This window comes from Amblyomma maculatum, chromosome 10, assembly GCF_055883805.1.
Source record: "Amblyomma maculatum isolate TAMU_Amacu chromosome 10, ASM5588380v1, whole genome shotgun sequence".
Classification (NCBI taxonomy): Eukaryota; Metazoa; Arthropoda; class Arachnida; order Ixodida; family Ixodidae; genus Amblyomma; species Amblyomma maculatum.
In genome coordinates, this window is record NC_139353.1 from 36,178,122 (window position 1) to 36,199,619 (window position 21,498).

At 51.8% G+C, this 21,498-nt stretch overlaps 1 protein-coding gene across 3 annotated transcripts in view; it reads right to left on the minus strand.

Annotated features, from left to right (window-relative positions):
• Window positions 1-21,498, minus strand: part of smg (sterile alpha motif domain containing protein 4 smaug) — a 138,885-nt gene that overhangs the window by 63,022 nt on the left and 54,365 nt on the right. The window lies entirely within an intron of this gene.

The following is a 21,498-nucleotide window of genomic DNA, read 5'->3' on the forward strand; positions in this document are numbered from 1 at the left end:
GAGGGGGCCCCAAACAGAACACTCATTGGTCGGCTGGTGGAAACGGCACGCCCCCACCAAACGCTTGTATGGCACCTCTACACAGCTGCTACAACCCCCCCCCCCCTTCCCTAACGGGAGTAGTGTTCGAGACTCAGTGTAATAGCGGCAACTAAGGTCACAAGTACGCCACAACAAATATATGCCGTAACATACGTAAAGGTTAAATCGACAAGTTTCGAACTAAGCTTAAAATGAGCCTTCAGTGTGGCGTCAAGTCGACTGTGATTGGGACATTTCTTCATTATAAGATGATGTCCTTCCCTTACAGAGCCTTATATAGCGGGCCCCCTGTAGAGGCCAAGCATGAAGAGGTGAAAATGAGCGTGACAGTGAGTCGTTCCACGACCAACTGTGTCTGCACAACCATAAGCCCTTAGACCATCAAACTTTACTCTTAAGTGCAAGTACTCGTATACTTAGTCGTAAGCGCAAAGTAAACGCGAAGGGGCCCCTCTGGCACACGCATGCCGTAGCTGCAAATCACTCCCGTCTTGCTTTTTCTTTTACGTTTTATTTTTATCCAGCTTAACTAAGCTTCTCTTCTTTTAACAAGTACTTATGCGGGAACACCGACCTTCTTGGAGTCACCGAGTTCATTCAATCTCTTAATTTTGAACTATGCATGCACTGTATTTTATAACTGGCTTTTCATATATAAAACCTTCCCGCATTGGCATTTCTGGTCCTGTTCGTTTTTTTTTTTTCTCTCAAATTATTTCCACCCTGTCATCCTTTCGCAGGTGAAGGCTTTTGGCCTCCACCTTAGCGTTTTTACTTTACTTCGACCTGCGCCACTCATTAAGGAGGGCGCACAAAAAGTGGGGTGCCATCAGAGCTACAGCCGCCCCGTGGAGCCCTATGATGAGGATGTGTTTACTGACTGGGAAGGCAACGAGGATCACGAGCACTACACAGCGCAGTTAGTCCCGAAGATCCATGCCCCGATGATACAGCTCACAACAAGACGTGCCAATTCCTTCGGGTTCAACGCCTCTCGATTGTGCCCGCTTCGCTTCGCCCTCATTATATCACAACGGCGTAGCACGCAGACAAGTAAGTGCGAGTGACAAGGCCGCGGTCATGTATAGTACACGAAAAACAAAAGAGACCCTTATAAACAAGCCAGGGCTGACTCGTTGAGGGGCGCTAACCGACCGCGCTATAGGGCTCTCCCTATGCACATGGTTCCCTTGCCGAAGTATAAGGAACGCTTCGCTCGCACAATATACAGGCATAATACCGCGGCACCGCTGAATAGCGGCAAAACACGAGGCCTTGTTACTCTGCGCGCTCAAGCGTTCCATTCTTGGGCCCAAAATATCGGCCGCGCGTCACTCGAGGAATGCGCAGCTTATAGGTGACTCGGCGTCCTCGCCGCCGGCCACCGAAGCAGCCCGCTGCAACTTGTGCTTCGGGAGGGCGCGCCACTCTAGACACGTGTACGGTTCGGCCAGTTTAACGCTCTTGCCGTCCTTTTCTTTTTCACCGCCGTAAACGGCGTCCTTGCGTCTCCATTACCCTATCGAGTGGACGCACGCGCATAAGGATGTAAGTTCGGCGAACAGCTTCTCTTGCACTCATTCAAGGCTGCGGCAGGGACTACAAGCCAGGGCCCGTACCGGATAGTCGCAGAAAAAAAAAAAATTCGGAACCGAGTAATTGCACTAGAAATGAAAGGTTACTCGGGATTGGTTTGGTTTGGTTTGGTTTGTGGGGTTTAACGTCCCAAAGCGACTCAGGCTATGAGAGACGCCGTAGTGGAGGACTGCGGAAATTTCGACCACCTGGGGTTCTTTAACGTGCACTGACATCGCACAGCACACGGGCGTCCTGCTTTTCGCCTCCATCGAAAAGCGGTCGCCGAGACCGGGATTCGATCCCGCGTCCTTGGGAACAGTAGTCGAGTGCCGTAACCACTGCGCCGCCCCGGCGGGGATGGAAGGCTGCTTGGAACCCAGATGATTCCGAGTAATCTTCGATCTGGACTGGGACTGTATATTTATTTCACAATGAACATTCAATTCGATTGATGTCCTCGACCGAGTTCATCAAACGCTTTTTAAATGTAGGGACGGCGGCGCGAAAAAGGAAAATTGACAGCGGCACCATAGCTAAAGGGTCTTGCTTATGAGCGCGATATCGCAGATTCGAATCCAGGGCCCTTTATGCAGCATTTCGATGAAGACGGAAACGCAAAACAAAAAGAACAAGCGACGTCAGCGCGTTAAAAGGACCTGAAGCAACCTAAATTTCCGTACGTAGTCTCTTAAAGTCCACGCGCAATTTTCGGAACCCTACATGTATTATAAAAAAACGAAATCGTCAGGTGCCATAAAAAAAAAATAAAATAACCGGAAACGCAGAACGGATTAATATCAGTCCCTGCGAAACTTGACCGTCATCGCACTCAGAGGGACCCTAAAATTCCCACGCCAGAATGAAGCACGACAGGAAGTTAATGGATAGTACATGGTCTCGGATTTCGAAGCTATTTCCCAAACTGCCCTTCAACTGTACGTTGGCGCAGTCTTAACGCCCGGTTTCATAACCTTTCAAAATACATCAAAACTTTTTCCTAACGTAAACCACTTTCTCGGTTTTTTCGTTTCTCGATTTCTGCGGCGTACGGCCCATTATATAACGCCAAAATGCATGAATTCTAGAAAAAAAAAAAAGAAAGACATCGCACGTTAAAGAACCACAGCTATGGGCAAAATTTAAAGCTTTCCGCTACTGCGTCCCTCACAAGCCCAGTGTAGCTCACAACCTCATCATACCGCTCCATAAGTATGACCTCACAATCCCCTTGCCCAGGAATTGCCGCGTTTGCAGGCACAGGTAAAACAGAAGTCGACTTGTACCGGAGGATTATCCCATTTTATAATCACCAGAAGACTGCCTTCTTCTTCTATCATTCTATCAGGGAGCATTCTATCAGTTAGAAAGAAAACAAAATCTCGTTCTTTTTTTTTTTTTTTTTAATGTAGACTTCTGAGGCTACAGCTACATTGTCATTTACTTCCAATCGGTGATCGCTAAGTCTTCTTGGCACCGACGTCATCATGTTGAATCGAGTAGCGGAGAGGAAAAAGAAATGTTGCCTTTCGAAATCCAATTTTTCTCGCCAATAAACGCGCCTTTCGAAGCCGTACACACGTCGGCGTAGCCCCGCACATCCGCAGAAAAAAAATTTCCACAGAACAAACCCTCCACGAAGAAGACGTCCTCAGTACCTCTTTGAATCTTGTCCCACCACTGTTCAGGCGCGGAAAAAAAAAAAAGAAAAAAAAATCAGACAAAGAAGAAAAAATGGAGGGGGGGGGGGGGGGGGGGGGGGAGGGGGTGCTTCTAAAGGAACAGCCACTACAGCCACACCGTACCACCGCGCAATCAGATCCGGGGCAGCCCATTGCCATGCAAACTGCGTAGCACACGCGGCCAGCGCTGGGAGCAGCCCGGGAACCCCGTCGCCGCTGCGGAACTTAGCCACGAACGCCTAGGCGTCACATATCGGGAGCCGGGGCAGACACGGGGCGTGACTTCGCTTCCAAATCAGCCGGATCCGAACGTCAAGAGCGATGATAGATATGACTTTGCACGTGACCGGCTTCGTGCGACTGCCTCGCTTCTCTTTCTTTTTTTTTTTCTTCTTTTTTATGATCTTACAGTGGGAACAGGAGGCGCCATCGAACAATGCGAGCGCGTTTAAAATTGTGATAGCATCAGGGTTCCCGTTACATGCAAACTCCGTCGCTGTCAGAGACGAAATTCCTGGTTTGGTCGAGACAGTGATGTCATAGAGGTCATGAAACCACGAAGGACACATCACAGAGCATCACCCGCAGGAAGAGTCAAATTCAAAAATGGCCTTTTGGCTCACTGGAAAAATCTGCTGTGCCTTAACTACTATCGAGTGTCGGGTAATGCGCTGACTAATGCAGCGACGAAAAAGTCAAATGATGCCGCATTCTCACTTGTCTTAAGGTGCGCAATAACATTTACTCAGTCTTGTCGAACTTCCAATGCGCTACAACAGACTCATTCCGTGACGTCGAAAAAATGGATGCGATGAGTATCATATAAGCTTCACAGCGGGCGCTTGACTGGCACTAGCTCGGATTAATCTATCAGCTAAGCTCATTACCGAGTCCATACATTAAAAAAAAAAAAAAAAAGAAAAAGGAACCATCTTTTTGCCATCAGAAACTGCACATCTGCATTTCTAAATCAGTCTCCTTACATGAATTTAACCACGTGTAAGCGACATTTCTTTATTCGCTTTCATCTGCTTTATTGAAGCATCAGCAACAAAGCTATCCCTGTGCACAATATAAAATGTGTGTGGCCTGCATAAAAGACATTTGTAAATACTTTTTAAGCCATTTGCACTCCAGAGCACACAAAATTTGTCATAAGGCAATGCATAGTCTCGAAACTTCAAACGTCAAGAAATGCTGCAATCAAAGCATGCGCATTATTTCAGGTGAACGTCCATTCTTTAACAAACTGTACGAGATAGTGGGGCAACAGCAAGGGACAGCGACACGAAGAACAGAGGTCAACGTGGCGCCGCTCCTGGGCTGTCATTTTGCGCAGTCGAGCAGCGCTACTGATGGACTAGACAACTCCCTCGGTCGCGTAGTCGAGCGCTGAACAAGGCAAGGCTTTGAAGTTTCTCACGACTTTGAGACAACACAAAGAGAAGAAAAAAAAAAGCACTAAAGGGAAAAGAAGCACGTTAAGCATACGAGAAAAAGCCTCGCTTATCACATTGCAGTACATGCCAGCGCGATCCGGAGCACGCACACGTGCAGTACATAGCCAGAACTGTGCACATCACATATATGCTATACGCGCGCAGCATATGGGGACAATGTTGTTTTTTTGTACTCTTCTCAAGCCCTCTCAGTGCCCTCCACAAATTTCCCGCGCAGCTAAATGCCGCTGCGCCGACGTGCGAGAATTTCAAGCCCGCGGCGCGGGAGCGACGTTTCCCACTTCACACGGGTCCTTTTAACATGCACACGTTCTATGGCCGCAACGCACAACGGGTACATGCCACAGTTCCTTCAGCGGAGCGAAGCCTATAAGAGCACGTGGCGATGTGTTTCGCGAGTACGACCTTCTCACGAGCTAACCGTCTGAAAGGCGCCGTCTCATCCAGCTTCCACTTCGTCGTTGCGAGTGTTGCAGATGGGATGGACAGGAAAGGCGACCAGTAGCTTCCAAAATTAACAGAGCCGACTTAAACAAGCGTAACCGAAGCGAAGAAACAAAGTCCCTTTTGTAATAGACCCGAGTACAAAACAAGCTCCTCGCCGCGCTAATAACCCCTTTTGCCAACAACAATGAAATGAGGGAGGGAGGAGGGCAGAACAGCGCGGGGAGCCCGCTTCTTCTTCTCTCTCTTTTTTTTTTTTCTCCTTCTTCTTTTAAGGCGCCGCCTGCAGCGACCAGCCGCGACTGCCCCTGGTTTCTGGAGCGAGCGGTGTACAGCGCCGATGTGTTGTACCTACTACGAATGGGCGCCGCATATGGCTCGCTCACATACAACCCGGTTTTCGACAGTGAGCGAGTGGAATCCAATTATCACGTGTAGTACGGATACAATAATACCGCCACGTCTACAGGCGGACCTGAGATCAGCATACCTCTTTCTGTTTTCTTTTTCACTCAAACAATCCTACCTTGAGCGAGTATTGAGGGTATACAAGACTGCTCCATCTAAAGGTACGCGCGCAGAAGACGGGGGCACAATTTTTACCGAGAGACAGGCCGGGCGCGCACACGGTAGTGAGAAAGTACAATTAATTAACCACTCAAGCGCACCCATACGACTACGAGGGAGAGTTATGCAGGCCCCTTCAGATACTGCGTAGAAAACTTATTTTGACCTCGTTGACCTCAGGTCAACGTTCGTTCAAGGCAATCGCATGTACCAACTCAACTAACGGGATCGGCTACCTGACAAGTGGAAGCCGAATTGAATTCGAACTTTTTTCTTGACCTGCGACGCTTATTAATAAACACGCTGCTGCACCGGCTGCCTTTGTAGCCGTGTGGTCGTGCTTTGGTTAATTGCTAATTAATTTGGTTAATTGCGAAGAGAGGATAACCGATGGTCGCTTAAGGTAACAAACTGGATTCCAAGGGAAGGAAAGCGTAGCAGGAGGCGGCAGAAAGTTAGGTGGGCGGATGAGGTTAAGAAGTTCGCAGGGGTCAAGTGGATGCAGCTAGCACAGAACCGGGTTAAGTGGAGAAATATGGGAGAGGCCTTCGCCCTGCAGTGGGTATAGTCAGGATGATGATGATGATGATGATGATGATGATGATGATTGCTAATAGGTAATCACTCCCGCAATATCCATTTACCCTTTCTTAGGAGACTCCCGTGACAACTCACTGGAGAGAGAGTGCGCAGAATTCTGAAAACAGTAAATATTAAATATAGCGTGTGTGCTATTCGAGTGGGATAGAGTCAAAAACTGCTTTTAAAAAAAGTATCTCGTAGACTAGGCCTGTCTTCCCGCAAACTGCAGCTATAAAACTAGTATGCCTCACACCGCCGACGATGCAACTTGCCACCACGGCGACTGTGTAGTGCTTCTGCCACAGCAGTGTCGGCGAAAGGCTGCGTTCAAACAGTGTTGTTTGCAAAAGGGATCAAAGAAAGCGCAATACACATCATCGACGAGCAAGTACCGAGCATTCAAAGGACGAAGTTTACACACGTATGCAGTACTTCCTCGCTCCGACCGGTTCGTTAAAATTTCGCCCCTTTGAGCCCACCGTTACCCTCGAAACCCACAGCTATGCGGCCACTTTTTCGGGGAAGGCGAATGCGCGTTTGACGCAGCGCCTCCTCGCAGCTGTCGCCCTGCCGCGCGGGGACGACAGTTTCTATAAACTGGGCATCGCAACGATGTCACTTAATAAGTAGCTCGGCAAGCTGCGAAGCCTCTGTAGCTACTCATTACGAGGCCGCAGTAACGATATTGAGAATTGCGATCGTATAACCTTAGAGAAAAAAAAAATGGTCGGTCCATAGACTTTCTATAGACTCCTGTCAGTAAGGTATCTAGACTACACATTTACGGCCGTACACTCTTCTCAGGCTTTTGTCAATACACTGTCTATAAACAAATATAAGACTGTTGAGTTTATAGATGTTCTAAAGACGAAAGGAAATGAAGGCTATTAAAGCCTAAGTATATTCATACTATAAGCACAGTGTATAGGTTGTGTAGAGACAAAGAAAACATTTGTACAGACTTCAGTCTATAGGTAATCTATAGACAAACGCAATAGGTCTAAATGATAACAGGAGACCATAAAAGGTTCATAGAGAGTATATAGACCATTTCTATAAGGTAGCGCCCAATTCCTCCTCTGTACAGGTTTAGATGTCACTCACGTTGTTTACCTTCGGCAAGCAAACGCCCGTCAATACTTTTAAATCCTGCCCCGCCGTGGTGCTGCAGTGGTAAGACGCCCGCCCGACTACTGTGCCGGAGTTCCCGGGTTTGAATCCGACCACGGCGGCTGCGTTTCGATGGAGGCGAAACGAAGTGGCGTTCGTGTGCTGTGCGATGTCAGCGCACTTTAAGATCCCCAGGTGGTCGAAATTACTCCGTAGCCCTCCACTACCGGCTCCCCTTTCTCTCATTCCTCCCTTTCCTTACGGCGCGGTTCAGGTGTCCACAGAGCAAGTGTGACAGATACTGCGTCTTTCCCTTTCTGTGAACCAATTATTATTATTATTATTATTATTATTATTATTATTATTATTATTATTATTATTATTATTATTATTATTATTTTAAATCCGCTGCTGAAGTTCGCATGAACAGTTAGTCCACGCACTCGCTTTTCTACTGGGATGTCAGAAACGCGGCCGTGCTACGACTGGCATAGAGGCTTCCGTCCTGGCACTTGAAGCAGGTCCCCATTCCCTTCCTGAAGCTACGCCCTGAGGCACACACCACAAATTAATAAAAACACCGGCGTCGAGGCTTCCCCAAAAATGCTCAAGATTGGTTGATTAGTGCATTCTTTCCGTATCCTGTCAGTGCACCGCCTTCACTGACGCACTGCCATGCGGCGCAGGGCTCTCCGATCTTGACCACGTGGCAGGTACCGCTCAACGCAAAGAAAAATCTCGGTACACGTCTTAATTTTTTTTTTCGAATTCCACCTCCGTGCGAATGGGATCGCGGCCGCAATCACCGGGGATCGAACCCGCGAGCTCACGGTCAGCGAACGGAAATATAGCGCAGGAATGCGGAGCGCCGTACACGGCCGGCCACATATATTAGACAGCCGCATTCAGCAGAGCGCGTGTAGTCCAGCTGACTGGTGGCGAAATCGCCGACCGGATACGCGTGGCGCGCTGCCAGGCGAGCGAGCCTCGCCGTTCGGATTCGATCCGTGTCGATGCGTTTTTCACTGGAACAAATATATAATAAATATATACAGATCACTAAGCTAGGTTCGCATGGAAAGGCCATCGGCGTCAACAGTTCGACATTAGCTAAAAAAAAAGTAGCAGACGCGTCCACCGCCATATGTTACGACGAAAAATTGGAAGCACGCTGCTTTTAAGGTATACGAAGCGACTAGTGTGATTGCCTCCCGTTTACCGGCTTCCCGTTTGTGCATACGCGCACTTCGCTAAATACTCAATCAGCGGTCTTTTGATGTGTGTCTCTCATACAGTCACGAGATACGCCAACTTTTTCCGGATAACGGGGCCTTTTAACGTTGCCGCCAGTGGATGCCACAGACTTTTGCGGAGTGGACATGCGGCAGCGTTACTGCGTCGAAACGTGGGTCCTCCTCTTTCGGGACAAAAGCCACGCCGCACGGGCCAGAGTTTAAAGAAATGTGAGCGTTTGAAACAGCGACTGAACAACCGCACACCGCAGCAGTGCAAGAAGCGGGCCGCCAAGCACTCGAACAGCGCATATGTTTGACAAATCTACGGACCTGAAAATCACCGAACGTCCCACCATTTGCCGCAACCTGCTCGTCGAGCGGTACTCTGCAGAGAAACGCATTCAATTGAATCGGAGGTGCTTACGTCGTGAGACTCGTCCCGTAAACTGCACGTTGGTTCGGTTATAGGGTTTAACTTCCCAAAGCGACCAGGCTATAAGAGACGCCGTTAGTGGAGGGCTCCGGAAATTTGGACAACCAATGGTTCTCTAGCGTTCCTTGCTTTTCGCCTCCATCCAACAGGGGCCGCAGCGGCCGGGACTCGATCCCGCATCCTAAGGGAAACTGCAGGCCAGATGACACGAGAAACAGCCCTCCGCGGCAGTGCGCTATACGGAGACTCGTGACACGCGCGAGATACGCTCTAGCCCCCATTATATCTCATCGCAGCCTTGCGCGACCGCACTTCCACGAAATTTCTGCGCACGAGATCTGAGCGAACATCACTTTCTAGGGGAGTACGTGCAACAGAATGGACAGTAGAAACGCAAGACTAGCGCAAGACCAGCTGGCAGCCTCGCCTAAGGCGCTGCTGCCACTCATCGGACCGGCTGCCGCGGCCGTGTCGCCAGATCGAAGTAGTGCGATACGGAGAAAACGTCGAGTTATACGGGCACATAATGCACGCATAATACAGATCAGCGAATGTCCAGCAGCTATCCAGCGAGGTAGAAGCGCAGAGTAGAAGCGGCAAGTGCATATACGTACGGGTTGTGGGAGAGACTAGGAGGGCTAATACACCAGGGACCACACGCACACCGGCGTTACAACCATCGGCACATATGATGGACGGGACGACGCACCTCTGTCGAAGAGAACGTCGCCGAGACGCTGGGGCGGCCAGGCGCCCTGTATCAGCTGCATCGCACACGCCGGCGACGCTCAGAAGCGGCCGGGACGCGACGGTGCCTGGACACAGCTGCGATTGACGTCAGATGAGCGCGGTAGGCGAAAAGGCATCCTGGTACCGGTCCGGTATAGGTTGGTGGCAACGATGCTCACGCTATGTTAGCTCCCCCAGGGTGGCTCGTCCGACAAACTAATTGCAGGAGCGTACTCCAACACCCAGAAGAGGCGATGCGTTGCCGGTGTCACGGAACGGCACACACACACACACAGGCACACGCGGTCACTGCGACGGCCGCAGAGTCTCGAGGACGTGTTGGGCGCCGCGGCCGACGAAGAAAGTTGCCCAAGGGGAGGAGAAAGCCGAAAGGAGAGAAAGTCTTCGCCGCGTCAACCCCCCTCCTTCCTCGTACACACCGCCAGCTCCACTGGTTCACCTCACTGCCATCCCCCCCCCCTCCCCCCCACCTCCATTTACTCTTTCTTCCAAGCAACTCCAGTCGTCGCGATCAGGTGGCCTACATTTGCGCGACCACCACCGGGCGCGCTCTCTCTCTCTCTGCCTCGCCGAGCCGAGAACAAGCGGTTCTATCCTCCCTCCCCTCACTTTCTTCGCCGCGGAACGCTCCAGCTAACGCGGCACTACCGCATCCCCGCGCGGGCCACGGCATTCTCGAGGACCCTTTTCTTCTGCTCCTGCCGCCACTACACACTGTTCCTTAATTTGTCATTTTCCCTCTTTTTGTTTTTTTTCCGCGACTTTTCCTTTCCGTGTTTTTCTTTGGCAGCGTCGTCGACGAAGCAAAACAAAGCCACTCGGCGACCAAACGCGTCCAGGAAACGGCGTGAGCTGCGAACACGCGCACACAGCGACGAAGACGGCGCAGAGGAAAGTGTGGCCCCTGCGGGTGTGTGTTCCTGTTGCCCAGTGTAAACGAGAAAGAAAAAAAAAAAAAAAACCGGCAGCGAATTTGGAAGCGAAGCGGCGTGCTCGGATCAAAACTGGAGCGAAAACGGCCGGCTTGAGACAAGGAAGCATCCCACAGCCTCTCCTCACCGGAGGTCGGGCAAGAAGACTGAAGGCAGGAGGGATAGGGCCAGGACTGGTGGAACCAAGACGAAATTAAAATCGGGGGAAAATGCACATGCCCGACTACTGTGCCGGAGTTCCCGGGATCGAATCCCGGCCTCGGCGGTTGCGTTTCGATGGAGGCGAAACGAAGTGGCGTCCGTGTGCTGTGCGATGTCAGCGCACGTTAAAGATCCCCAGGTGGTCGAAATTACTCCGTAGCCCTCCACTACGGCCCCCCTTTCTCGCTATCCACCTTCACCCCCACCTTCATCCCTTCCCTTACGGCGCGGTTCAGGTGTCCACAGAGCAAGTGTGACAGATACTGCGCCTTTCCCTTCCTATGAACCAACCAACCAACCAAATAACAGTGACTCGCGTCCCCCCCCCTCCCTCTTCCCAAGTGACCAGCGCCAGCGGAACGTTGCCACATGGAAGCAACGGCTTCATGTCTTCGTTATTTTTATTTTATTTTTATTTATTGACGCCACGAGTTCGGCGGCAGCCACACTGATCAACACGCCTCACAGTTCTTTCCGATACCTGGAGTAAAATATACAAGCGCGAGATTGTAGGCTACAAGGGCGCGCTATTTCCGGGCACGTCTGAGACCAACCACTCACTTTATAAATGATGTCTCCTCACGCTCCAATCTTCTGCTCCACTGCAAAAGGTGGGATAAGGAGCCCACACCTGACTACTCCCTGCGCTGAAGTGGCAGCTGCACTGCACACCTCATGGTCCTGTGGGAGAGTCGGAGTTCTGCCTTATCTTCTCCATTCCTGCCGTTGAGGAGGATCTGCATGAAGTGCAGTTCCTTCACGCGCCTTTCTGCGGTGCAGTGAGCTCTGACCGTCTCAACACTCCGCGAGGATTGTAAAACACACCCCATCTCCCTACTTTCCCCAATGTGGCAAGAGCTGTACTACCTTTCACCTCTACCGGAATGGGGACTTGCGGTGGAGTATGGAATGCACTACGCCGTCACATCGCTTTGTGCGGTAGAGAGCTGTACTTCAACTCACCCTTTTCTCCAATGGAGGCCTGCACACAATGAAGCGATTTTCTGCCTTGCCGCGGCGGTGCAGTGGTTAAGCGGTCGATTTCTGTTCCCAAGGACGCGGGATTGAATCCCGGCATCGGCGGCCGCTTTTCGATGGAGGTGAAAAGCAAGGCGCTCGGGTACTGTGCGATGTCAGTGCACGTTAAAGAACCCCAGCTGGTCGAAATTTTCGGAGTCCTCCTACTACGGCGTCTCTCATATCCTGAGTCGCTTTGGGACGTTAAACCCCATAAACCAAATCATTTCCTGGATGGAGTGGGAAATGCCCTCCATCCCATTACTTTTCGTGGCGTGGCGCCAGCTGCACTTCACGACACCACTGTAAGGACTGCAAAACAGCTCATCCCTTTCTGCGGCATAGTGGAAATGCACTATACCTGACGGGTTTCTGTGCTGTAGTGGGAGCTGTATTCCACCTATTCACTGCCTGTGGCGTAGCGGGGACTGAACGACATCACACCCATTTGTGCGGTACAAAGCAGTACTCCATCTCACCCCTTTCTCCAATGAAGGCCTGCACACAAATCATTTTTTGGATGGAGTGGGAAATGCACTCCATCGCCCTACTTTTGCCGGTGAGGCGCGAGATGCACTCCATTCCACCTATTCCTGCACCACAGTGGGGCTATACACATCTTGTCCCTTCCTGTAGAGGAGTGGAAAGTGCACTATACATCTCATGCACCATTCTCTTCGGTGACGTAGAAGCTACAAGAGCGAGGCAAAGGCTTCGAGATCCTCGTGTTTGGCCCACAAGACGGTGAGTGAAATGTCAACGTGAAATAAACTCCGAACTACTACTTGGCAAGAAAATAGCGCAATAATGACAACCACAGCAGAGGACACGAGGACACGGTTTGTGTCGTGTCCTCTCTTGTGGTTGTCTTTTTTGCGCTATTTTCTTACCAAGTAGTAGCGGCGCCACCATGTTTTATTCCGAACTACTATGTGCGCGCTAATAAATGAATCATTCTGTGTAGCTTACGGAAACTGTTCGCTCCGATGTTTGTGCATGTGTCGTCACCTTTTGTGTGCGATGTCAGTTCAGTTCAGTCGCTCAGTCGTGTCCGACTCTTCGTGACCTTATTGACCATGTCACGCCACGCTTTCCGGTCTCTATCTTCCTAACATCACATAACTTCATCTGCAGTGCCTCAAGGATGCCATCTAACCATCGCGTTCGCTGCCTACCCCTTCTCCGGCGACCCTCAACCTTTCCCAGCATCAAATCTTTCTCCAGCGACTCCTCTCTTCTCATCAGATGACCAAAGTAGCTGAGCTTTAACTTTAGAATTTGACCCTCCAATGAGCAGTCAGGGTTTATGGCCGACAATATTGACTGATTTGATCTTCTGGCAGTCCAAGGAACTCTCAAGAGTCTTCGCCAGCACCACAATTCAAACGCGTCAATGTCAGTGCACGTTAAAGAACCCCAGGTGGTCGAAATTTCGGGAGTCCTCCACTACAGCGTCTCTCATAGCCTTAGTCGCTTTGGGACATTAAACCCCACAAACCAAACCAAACACCTTCGGGGAAACATCTGAACCAGCAGCTAGACGACCCTATGATGTGCTGGTTGTCAAACAAGGCGATGAATGACACAAAGCTCGACGTAAAGGAATCAACAACTTCTTATGTTACCACATTGCACGCTACAATGCAACAGATTTTATCCCTCCGAATTTTCAAGAATTTTACTTTTAATAAAGTTCATTCGAAGGCCAGAATTATGCGGGAACATACAGTTATGCATGGGCAACCGGAACTCTGGGGCGTACAATCTAGCATAACGCGGATTTGCCTGCTCCAGAGTCTAGCCCATAGGAGCTGGTTACCAGCGACAAGTTTTGCGAGTAGCGCGCGCCAAAAGACGCGCCCGAAACACAAGTAAAATTGTTGGTTTCAGCTCCTGTGTTGCGCTTCCGACGCTCAGTGACCTCACGACCCTTCCGCGACGCTGCAAAATTGCATTCGCGAAAACAAAACAACCCTCGTCCTCCTCAAAGTAACATCCACCGACCGCGTGCTTATGCACCATAAGCACGTGACGCGGTCTACGCAGCCAAAGAACAAAAAAAAAAAAAAAATTCGGCAGATACAATCTACGTGTGAGAATTCGAAAGCAGTATGCGGATGGATGGGAAAACATTTTTCATCGGCTTTAAGTGGTTTAGTTTGATTGCTGGCCGCGCCAGATGGCCGCCAGTTGCGTCCTGTCGGCGATCTCTTCGGCCCACTCAGTGACCCGAGCCTGGATGGCCGGGTCCGAGCAGCGCAGCACGGCCTCCCACTCCTCCAGAGATGGAGCTGGCAGCAAATCGGCGGGTGGCGGATAGGCTGCGCACCCCCATGTAATGTGGTCTAAAGTAGCGTCGACGCCACACTCTTTGCATTCAGGGTCAACCTGCTCTTTGAATATATGTGAATAAACTTTGGGGCAGGGAAAGGGGCAGGGAAAGGAGCGGGTTTGTAGCTGGCGCCAGATTATCTCCTGAGCCTTGCTTAATGAATTGTGCGGTGGAGGGAAGATGCGCCTTTCCAGGCTAAAATGGCGAGTTATATCATGGAACGAGAGCAGGCCCTCCCTCGCGCCCGCGGGAAACGAGGTGCTCACCGCCCGGCCGACGAAACCTCGGGCATATTCGTGAGCCTTCTCGTTCCCGGGATTGCCCGAGTGAGCCGAAACCCATACTAGTTCTATCGTCCTACCAGGGACTGGACGGTAGCTTTTAAGGATACCCCTGGCGGCAGCCGACAGACGGCCCCTCCCGAAATTCCGTACGGCTGTTTTGGAATCACTGACTATAACAAGCGATAGCCAGCGCGATGGCTGCTTCCTCTGCAGCCTCGGAGGTTCTGGTGCGTACAGTAGCTGAAGCTAAGATTTTGGTAGGCGTGGACTCACGGGCCCCAGTCACCGCACAAATCTACTTTACTTTGTAAAGTGCTGCGTCATTCTACACGGAATGCTGCGATGCATACTGCCAAGAGCCATATATGACTGTGTCACAACTACGCATAATGTTTGTACAAGCTTTGCATTTCACACTATATAGACTAGACTTTAGACTAGACTAGACACTAGACTTTATAAAGTGCTGAGTCATGCTACGGCCGACTAACCAGTAACTGGCCATGTTCCCTGCCAAGCACCATGCGAAAGAAGGATGCTCGCCAGGAGGGCCACGATATATGCTCTGCCCAAGTTGTTAGCTTAACGCATTCTTTAACCATGCAATACGAGCGTGCCTACATAGCCCAAGCGGCGTTCCCGATTCGAGATGCAAGAGTTGCGGTGCTTTCCGACTCCTATGTGCCGTTCATGTTGACAGCGCCTGTATTATCGTCCATGTCACGTGGTCTCGTGACGTCATACAATACAAACCGCGGACCAATCACAGCCCGGTCACGTGACCTGCTAACTACCGCCTGCCAAAGGCAGTTCGCGACTTTCACGCTATGTACGCCGCCGCCGCCGCCTTCTGTGATGTGGCACGCATAATGCTTCCGCATTAAAATTTTGTTCAAAACACCACCTCAGGTTCGTCGGTAAGACGCCTCACTAAAATTGCAGCAAAAATGAAAGCTTAGTGAGGTAAAGTATTTACAAAGGTCATACCTGAACGACTATAGAGTGACTTTCGGCCTTCACGTGCGAGGCGCAGAGCGAAATTCGACGAGAACCGTTAGGCCTAACTGACACTGAGCAAGCTGCCACATCTTGATGAACCGCGCATGCGCAAAAACGCGCGCAACCGTGACCACTGTTCTACGTACGGTTCCCTAGCATCTCGCGCATTTTCAACGCGAAGAAAAAAAAACGCGATCCGTCAAGGAACTGCCGTCGCCCAACGTGTGTGAACTGTTGGCGTCGCGCATATACGTGCATCGCGTTAAAAACGTAAGCTGAGTTTTTAACGCGATGGCGTTGAGGCCCCGTTCACCTAAAATACGGCACCGGCGTTGTGGACGAATAATCACGATCACGGCGCGCTGGCAGGCGGTACCTGGCAGCTGACACTGCAGCGCCCCAACTGGCCGTACAGGAGGTCGCCTAACGTTACGTTTGGCAGGCGCCTCATTTCTTCAGGGAGGGTGACATCTGAATCAGCCTGCCAAGACCTTTGGCATTCACGCTACCCCTGGGCCACGAAGGCACATTCATGCGGCTTAGGTGAAGCGCAGTGGTAACTAGCCTAGGCTATCGCGTCACGCCCTTGAAGGCGGAGCTTAGGTGCATCTCATTATTATCACCGCCGCGAAAGATAGGAAGCGTGCAGAGTGTGTCAGAGAAATAACTCAAGTTACCGACATTCTAGTGAAAATTAAGAAGAAGAAATGGACATGGGCAGGGCATGTAGTGCGAAGAGAGGATAACCGATGGTCGCTTAGGGTAACAAACTGGATTCCATGGGAAGGAAAGCGTAGCAGGGGGCGGCAGAAAGTTAGGTGGGCGGATGAGATTAAGAAGTTCGCAGGGGTCAAGTGGATGCAGCTAGCACAGAACCGGGTTAAGTGGAGAAATATGGGAGAGGCCTTCGCCCTGCAGTGGGTATAGTCAGGCTGATTATTATTATTATTATTATTATTATTATTATTATTATTATTATTATTATTATTATTATTATTATTATTATTATTATATTGGTAACTCGCACTTTCCGGAAAGCTCGATCAGAAGTCTCCACAGGTAACCTTTCTCAAGTGCTGCTTTATAAAACACCTTTGAACCGGCAAGAACTAAAATGGTATAGTCAAGGGTACTCCTTTGTGTAGTTAGCTAACTACGTTGAGACGAACATTAGACCCTCGAATAGCTGTTACTATTGAGACACTGCTGCAAAGAACGGTTCGCGTCCCCACGGCCTAATTCGTCGCGAGCACTAAGCGCTGCAGTTAGGCCCCCCGTATTACCCATTTCTACTGGTAGACAGTAGCGCCCAGCAGCTGCCACAAAGCGCCGCTTTGTTTGCAGGGCGACGCGCCACTCCAGCTAGCGCCCTAGAGAAAAGTGTGACGCTGACTGCACAGCGCCTCCGTGACACCTCGAATTGCCGTTACATTCCCGCCCGGTCGGGCCCCGAGAACATTAAAAGCGGCATGGGCGCGCTCATTCTTCGCTGAAAGAGAAATAAATGGCTCTACGCACAGCGTACGAACTAGCAAAGCCAGAGGCCGAAAACAAAAGGATACCCGCGGTGGCCCCTTCTCCCTCGCCCCCTCGGCGCCAGCAGCAGCAGACCAGCCGGGTCCGTGCAGGGCAGTCGGCGCGAGCGATCGGGCGAGCGACGGCCAAGAAAACGAGCCGAAAAAGAAAACGTCCCAGTTTTTCCTTTCGCAGCCGGCCGGCCAGCCGGCCGGCCGTTCGCGCGGGGCTCTTCCTTGAATCTCGGACGAAAGGGATCGCGCTTTCTTCTTGCTCTTCAGAGCTGCGCGGACGAGGAACCGGCCTCCGCCGAAAGCGAGAGCGCCGAAGCCGCCCATCGTTGGAACAGCGGCATTAGCGGGAAGTGTGTGTGTGTGTGTGTGTGGGGGGGGGGGGGGGGGGGGGGGTAGAGAGAGAGAGAGAGGGCTAATTCATTACCAGTGCCCGCACAGGGCCTCGCTCTCTCGAGATGGGGGAAGCAAAAACAGAGCACTGCCACCGCGGATCGCGGGCACTCAGAGAAGGGGTAAACAAACGCGGAAGAACGCCCGCCCGATGAGGGCCGGTGGCATGGGCGCCGCGGCGGAGCTCCCAGTTTTCGTGGAGGAGGAGTACACGCAGGAACCGAGCTCCGTAAATTAAACGCCGAATTCGTTAGTAACCTGTACACAAAGTCAATTTACCGCATAGAGGTCCTGTAAGACAGCATTGTACAGGCCAAACAGGAAAGAGGGGGATGGGGGAGAGGGAGGAGGAGGGCAAACGAACAGTACAAAGCATCAGAACTGCATATCAGCAAAATTTATTGAGAAAAAGAAGGCTTGTGAATAGATAAATCAATGGCGGTAGCGTTAGAAAAGGCAGACGTGCGGAGGCAAAAATAAGCGGTGGTGCTGCTGCGTGATTACACCGCTGCCCTAAAACGCGTGAAGTCTTGCTTGCTGCGACATAATAGCCCTGTTTACATGAATCCGACAGCGGAGGATCGAGTTGAGGAGTTCAGTGGACTCGACCCTGCCGGGTTTACATGAATCTGATCCGAAGCGCGCAGAACCGACTTTGGACGAGCGGCGATTACGGCGGCACCTCGCGTCGAGGCGAAGAACTAGCAGACGGCCCCCGAGTCTTGGTTTTTCCCCCGCGTATCTCCAGCGTTTTCCGTACTGTCCTCCTCTCCCACTTTGCCCCGACTCAGCCCGACAGCGCTTACGTGCTTCCTGCAGCGGGGTCGAGTCCAGTGAACCGACCCCCTGCGCGGGAGTTGACTGGACGCGACCCGTCGTCTTCTCGACCCGACCCGACGGGGTTTACACTGGTAACTGGTTTTCGACCCCACAACCCGTTCCTGTCGGGTCCATGTAAACGCCGCTAATATCAGCATGCGCAGCGCCTGATACGCGCTGCACCTGCATTATACCCTAACTCATGCACCCCATGACACGCGGTGAGCACTTCCGCATTAAGGAGTGGGCACGCCTACCCTCCTCGCTTAAAACCACTACACCGCAGAGGCGTGTTTACATCCATTCATCTTTCTCGTCTTGGGTAAATCGAATGACGAAGGGTCAGACGTATTTGCGGCCATGTTACACGACCATGCCCCCTATCCCCCACACGCTTCTTTAAACCACCAAGAGGGGTTTTGTCGGTCGGTTTACGGGGCTTGTCGCATTAAAGCAACTCAGGCTGCTGTTATGACGTAGTGTAGGAAGCACCGGATAAATTCTACAACTTGGGGCTAGTACAAGGAGGCTTTGCGCTTTGGTTACATCGAAACGCGGCCGCACGGCCGGTACCGAAACCGGGTTTCTCGGCTACTGCAGTAGCCCAACTCGCCGAACGCTGTCAAGATGCTCGCAGCGAACCGCGATCGCCCTCGCTCAATTATCCGTTTTGTGGATACTTACGCGCTTTGGCAAGAGCACTGTAGGGTACGAGGACGCTTAGCTGTTCCAGCCTTCACCGAAACGCGGCCACCGCGGGAAATCGAACCCACTACGACCTCGGACCAGCGACCACGGCGACAAGTCGCATTTGCCTACCGGAGCAATGTACGCTAGCGGTACACTTCTCTTCTTTTCCCCCTTTCTTTCTGCCAGTACGCTAATAGGGGTGTTCCCCGTCACAATCGCGGAAGACACGGCTCGCGAGTCGCCCTCCCTCCACTTTCTCCAGGGAAAACAAGAAACGAAGCGGCAGCTGACGAGGAGGAGGAGAGAGCCCTGTCTTCCTCCAACGGGCAGCAGCGCGCACGACGTTGGGCATCTCCTCCCGCGGGCTATTTATAGACAACGGGGTGGAGGGTGCAACGAAGGGGGAGTAGGTGAGTCGACCAGCAGCGAGACACGAGCCCAGTCCGAAACAAAACCGCGCACACAGGCGGCTGCCGCGCCTTCTCGTCAAATCGGCTCGCCAACTCCTACTGGGGCACCCGGTTCGGGCAGCTCTGGCTCCAGGGGGAGGGGAGGGGAAGGGGGGGGGGGGGAGGGGAGAGAGACCGCCACGCGCGGTTAATGCCGCCGCCAGAAAAAGCAAACGGGGGGGAGGGGGGGGGGGAATCAGCACGCGTGTTAGAGAGAGGAGAGAGGCTGTTTCCAAAGAGATCCCCCCCCCCCCTCTCTCTTGTTCTCCAAGTGAGTCAGTGGACGAACACTAATAATCAGGGGGTTTACATGAGACCGACAAAGTCGGGTCGGGGAGGCCTGTCGGGCTAAAAACCGGCTATCGGGCTCATGTATACGCTAGGGGGTCGAGCTAAAGGACCGTCGGGTCGGGTCCCGCCACCCCGACTGCAGGGGGTGGGTTGGCTCGACCCTACCCGATGGGCGAGGGGCATGTATACTCTGACGCGTCGGGCAGGCACCTCCTCTCTTGCCTCCTTGCTGGTCGGGGACGGGACCGTGAGCTGTTCGTCTGAGCATTCCTCCTTTTCCTCCTCTCCTGCCTGCGCCTGGTTCTCTTGCTCGACGCACGGTGTAGCAGCGATCTTTGCCCGATAGAAACGAGCTCATGTAAACCCGGACGGGTCGGGCTGGCTCAGCTCGACAACCGGCTCCCCCCTACCCGACCCGCTTGCGTCGGGCTCATGTATACAAGGCTAATGTTTACTTTTGCTGGCTTCTTTTTGCCTGTATTCTATATCACCTGGAACGGGGAGAACTGGCGTCTAGAGGAATTCTGGAGGGCGTGATGCCGCGCTAAAGCTGTTTCGCGGCGTTTGATGCCCCCTAGCCTTACCCTCTCGAGCTGTCCCTATAGTGACCAGTAAACGCATAGAGTTGCTTCAAAAAAACAAAAACAAATTATAAGCAATTTTTAAAGCAATGATGCTTAAAAAGTTTCCTCGCCATCACACCATGGCATGCGCAAAATCCACAAGACTGACGAGATGAAGCGCCGGACTGCATTAGCGATAGTTTCCACGTCAGGGTTCTGCAACGATATACGCATGTCAGACGCTGCATCTACCACCACGAAAATATGTTTTGCCGACCCTCACGGTCATGCTGTTATATCAGTAGGAAAAATATGCATTTAATATTAACGCAACCTACGCCGTTCAAGTAAGCAGGAGCAACAAGGAGGGGGGGGGGGGGGGGGGGGGGGGGGGGGGCTACAAATCTCCGCGACAACACAACAGGGACCCCCGCAGCCGAGCGTACACGTTCCGACAAGCGTGCAAGAAGCAGCAATCGCATACGGTGAGTTCAGCGACCGCGGCCGCAAGCACTGCGTCCAGACGCAAACGTAAACTGTTTCCGACACCTCGACACCCTTATCGATGCTCAACAAAACGCGCCGACAGCGAGGACGTAGAGCCGCGCTGCCCTCTACGGGACGTGCACAACTGCGCCTACTCCACGGCTGCGGCCAGTCAGCAGAAGGTAGAAAACTTCGTTTGGAGCCCTTTTAGCGGTGGTGTAGGACCAGGGATGAGTGGTACCGCGGATGTGTGGTACCGGCCGGCGAGAATCGTGCTCGCTTCCTGTAATGACACCCGCGGTCTCGAGTTCCCCGTACACGGCCCCACGTACTCCGACGCCACTATAATGTGGCCGGCCCCTTAAGTGAACCGTAAATGGACCCTTCGAAAGCAGCAAACAGTGGCATTTCATTTTAATGCGAACTGAAGCTCCGATCCCATTAAATATGATTAAAGAAGAGGACGAAAGTTAGTTATATGGAGTTTTATGGCGCATAAGCAACTACGGCTATCATGCGCCAAACACAGGGTTAGATGTCTGGATTACTGTAAATGCCATAAAAAACGATTTCTTGAGAATTGTTCAAATTTGTGAAAAAAAAAATGAATAAGCGCATGTTCTCCTAAAATCAGTA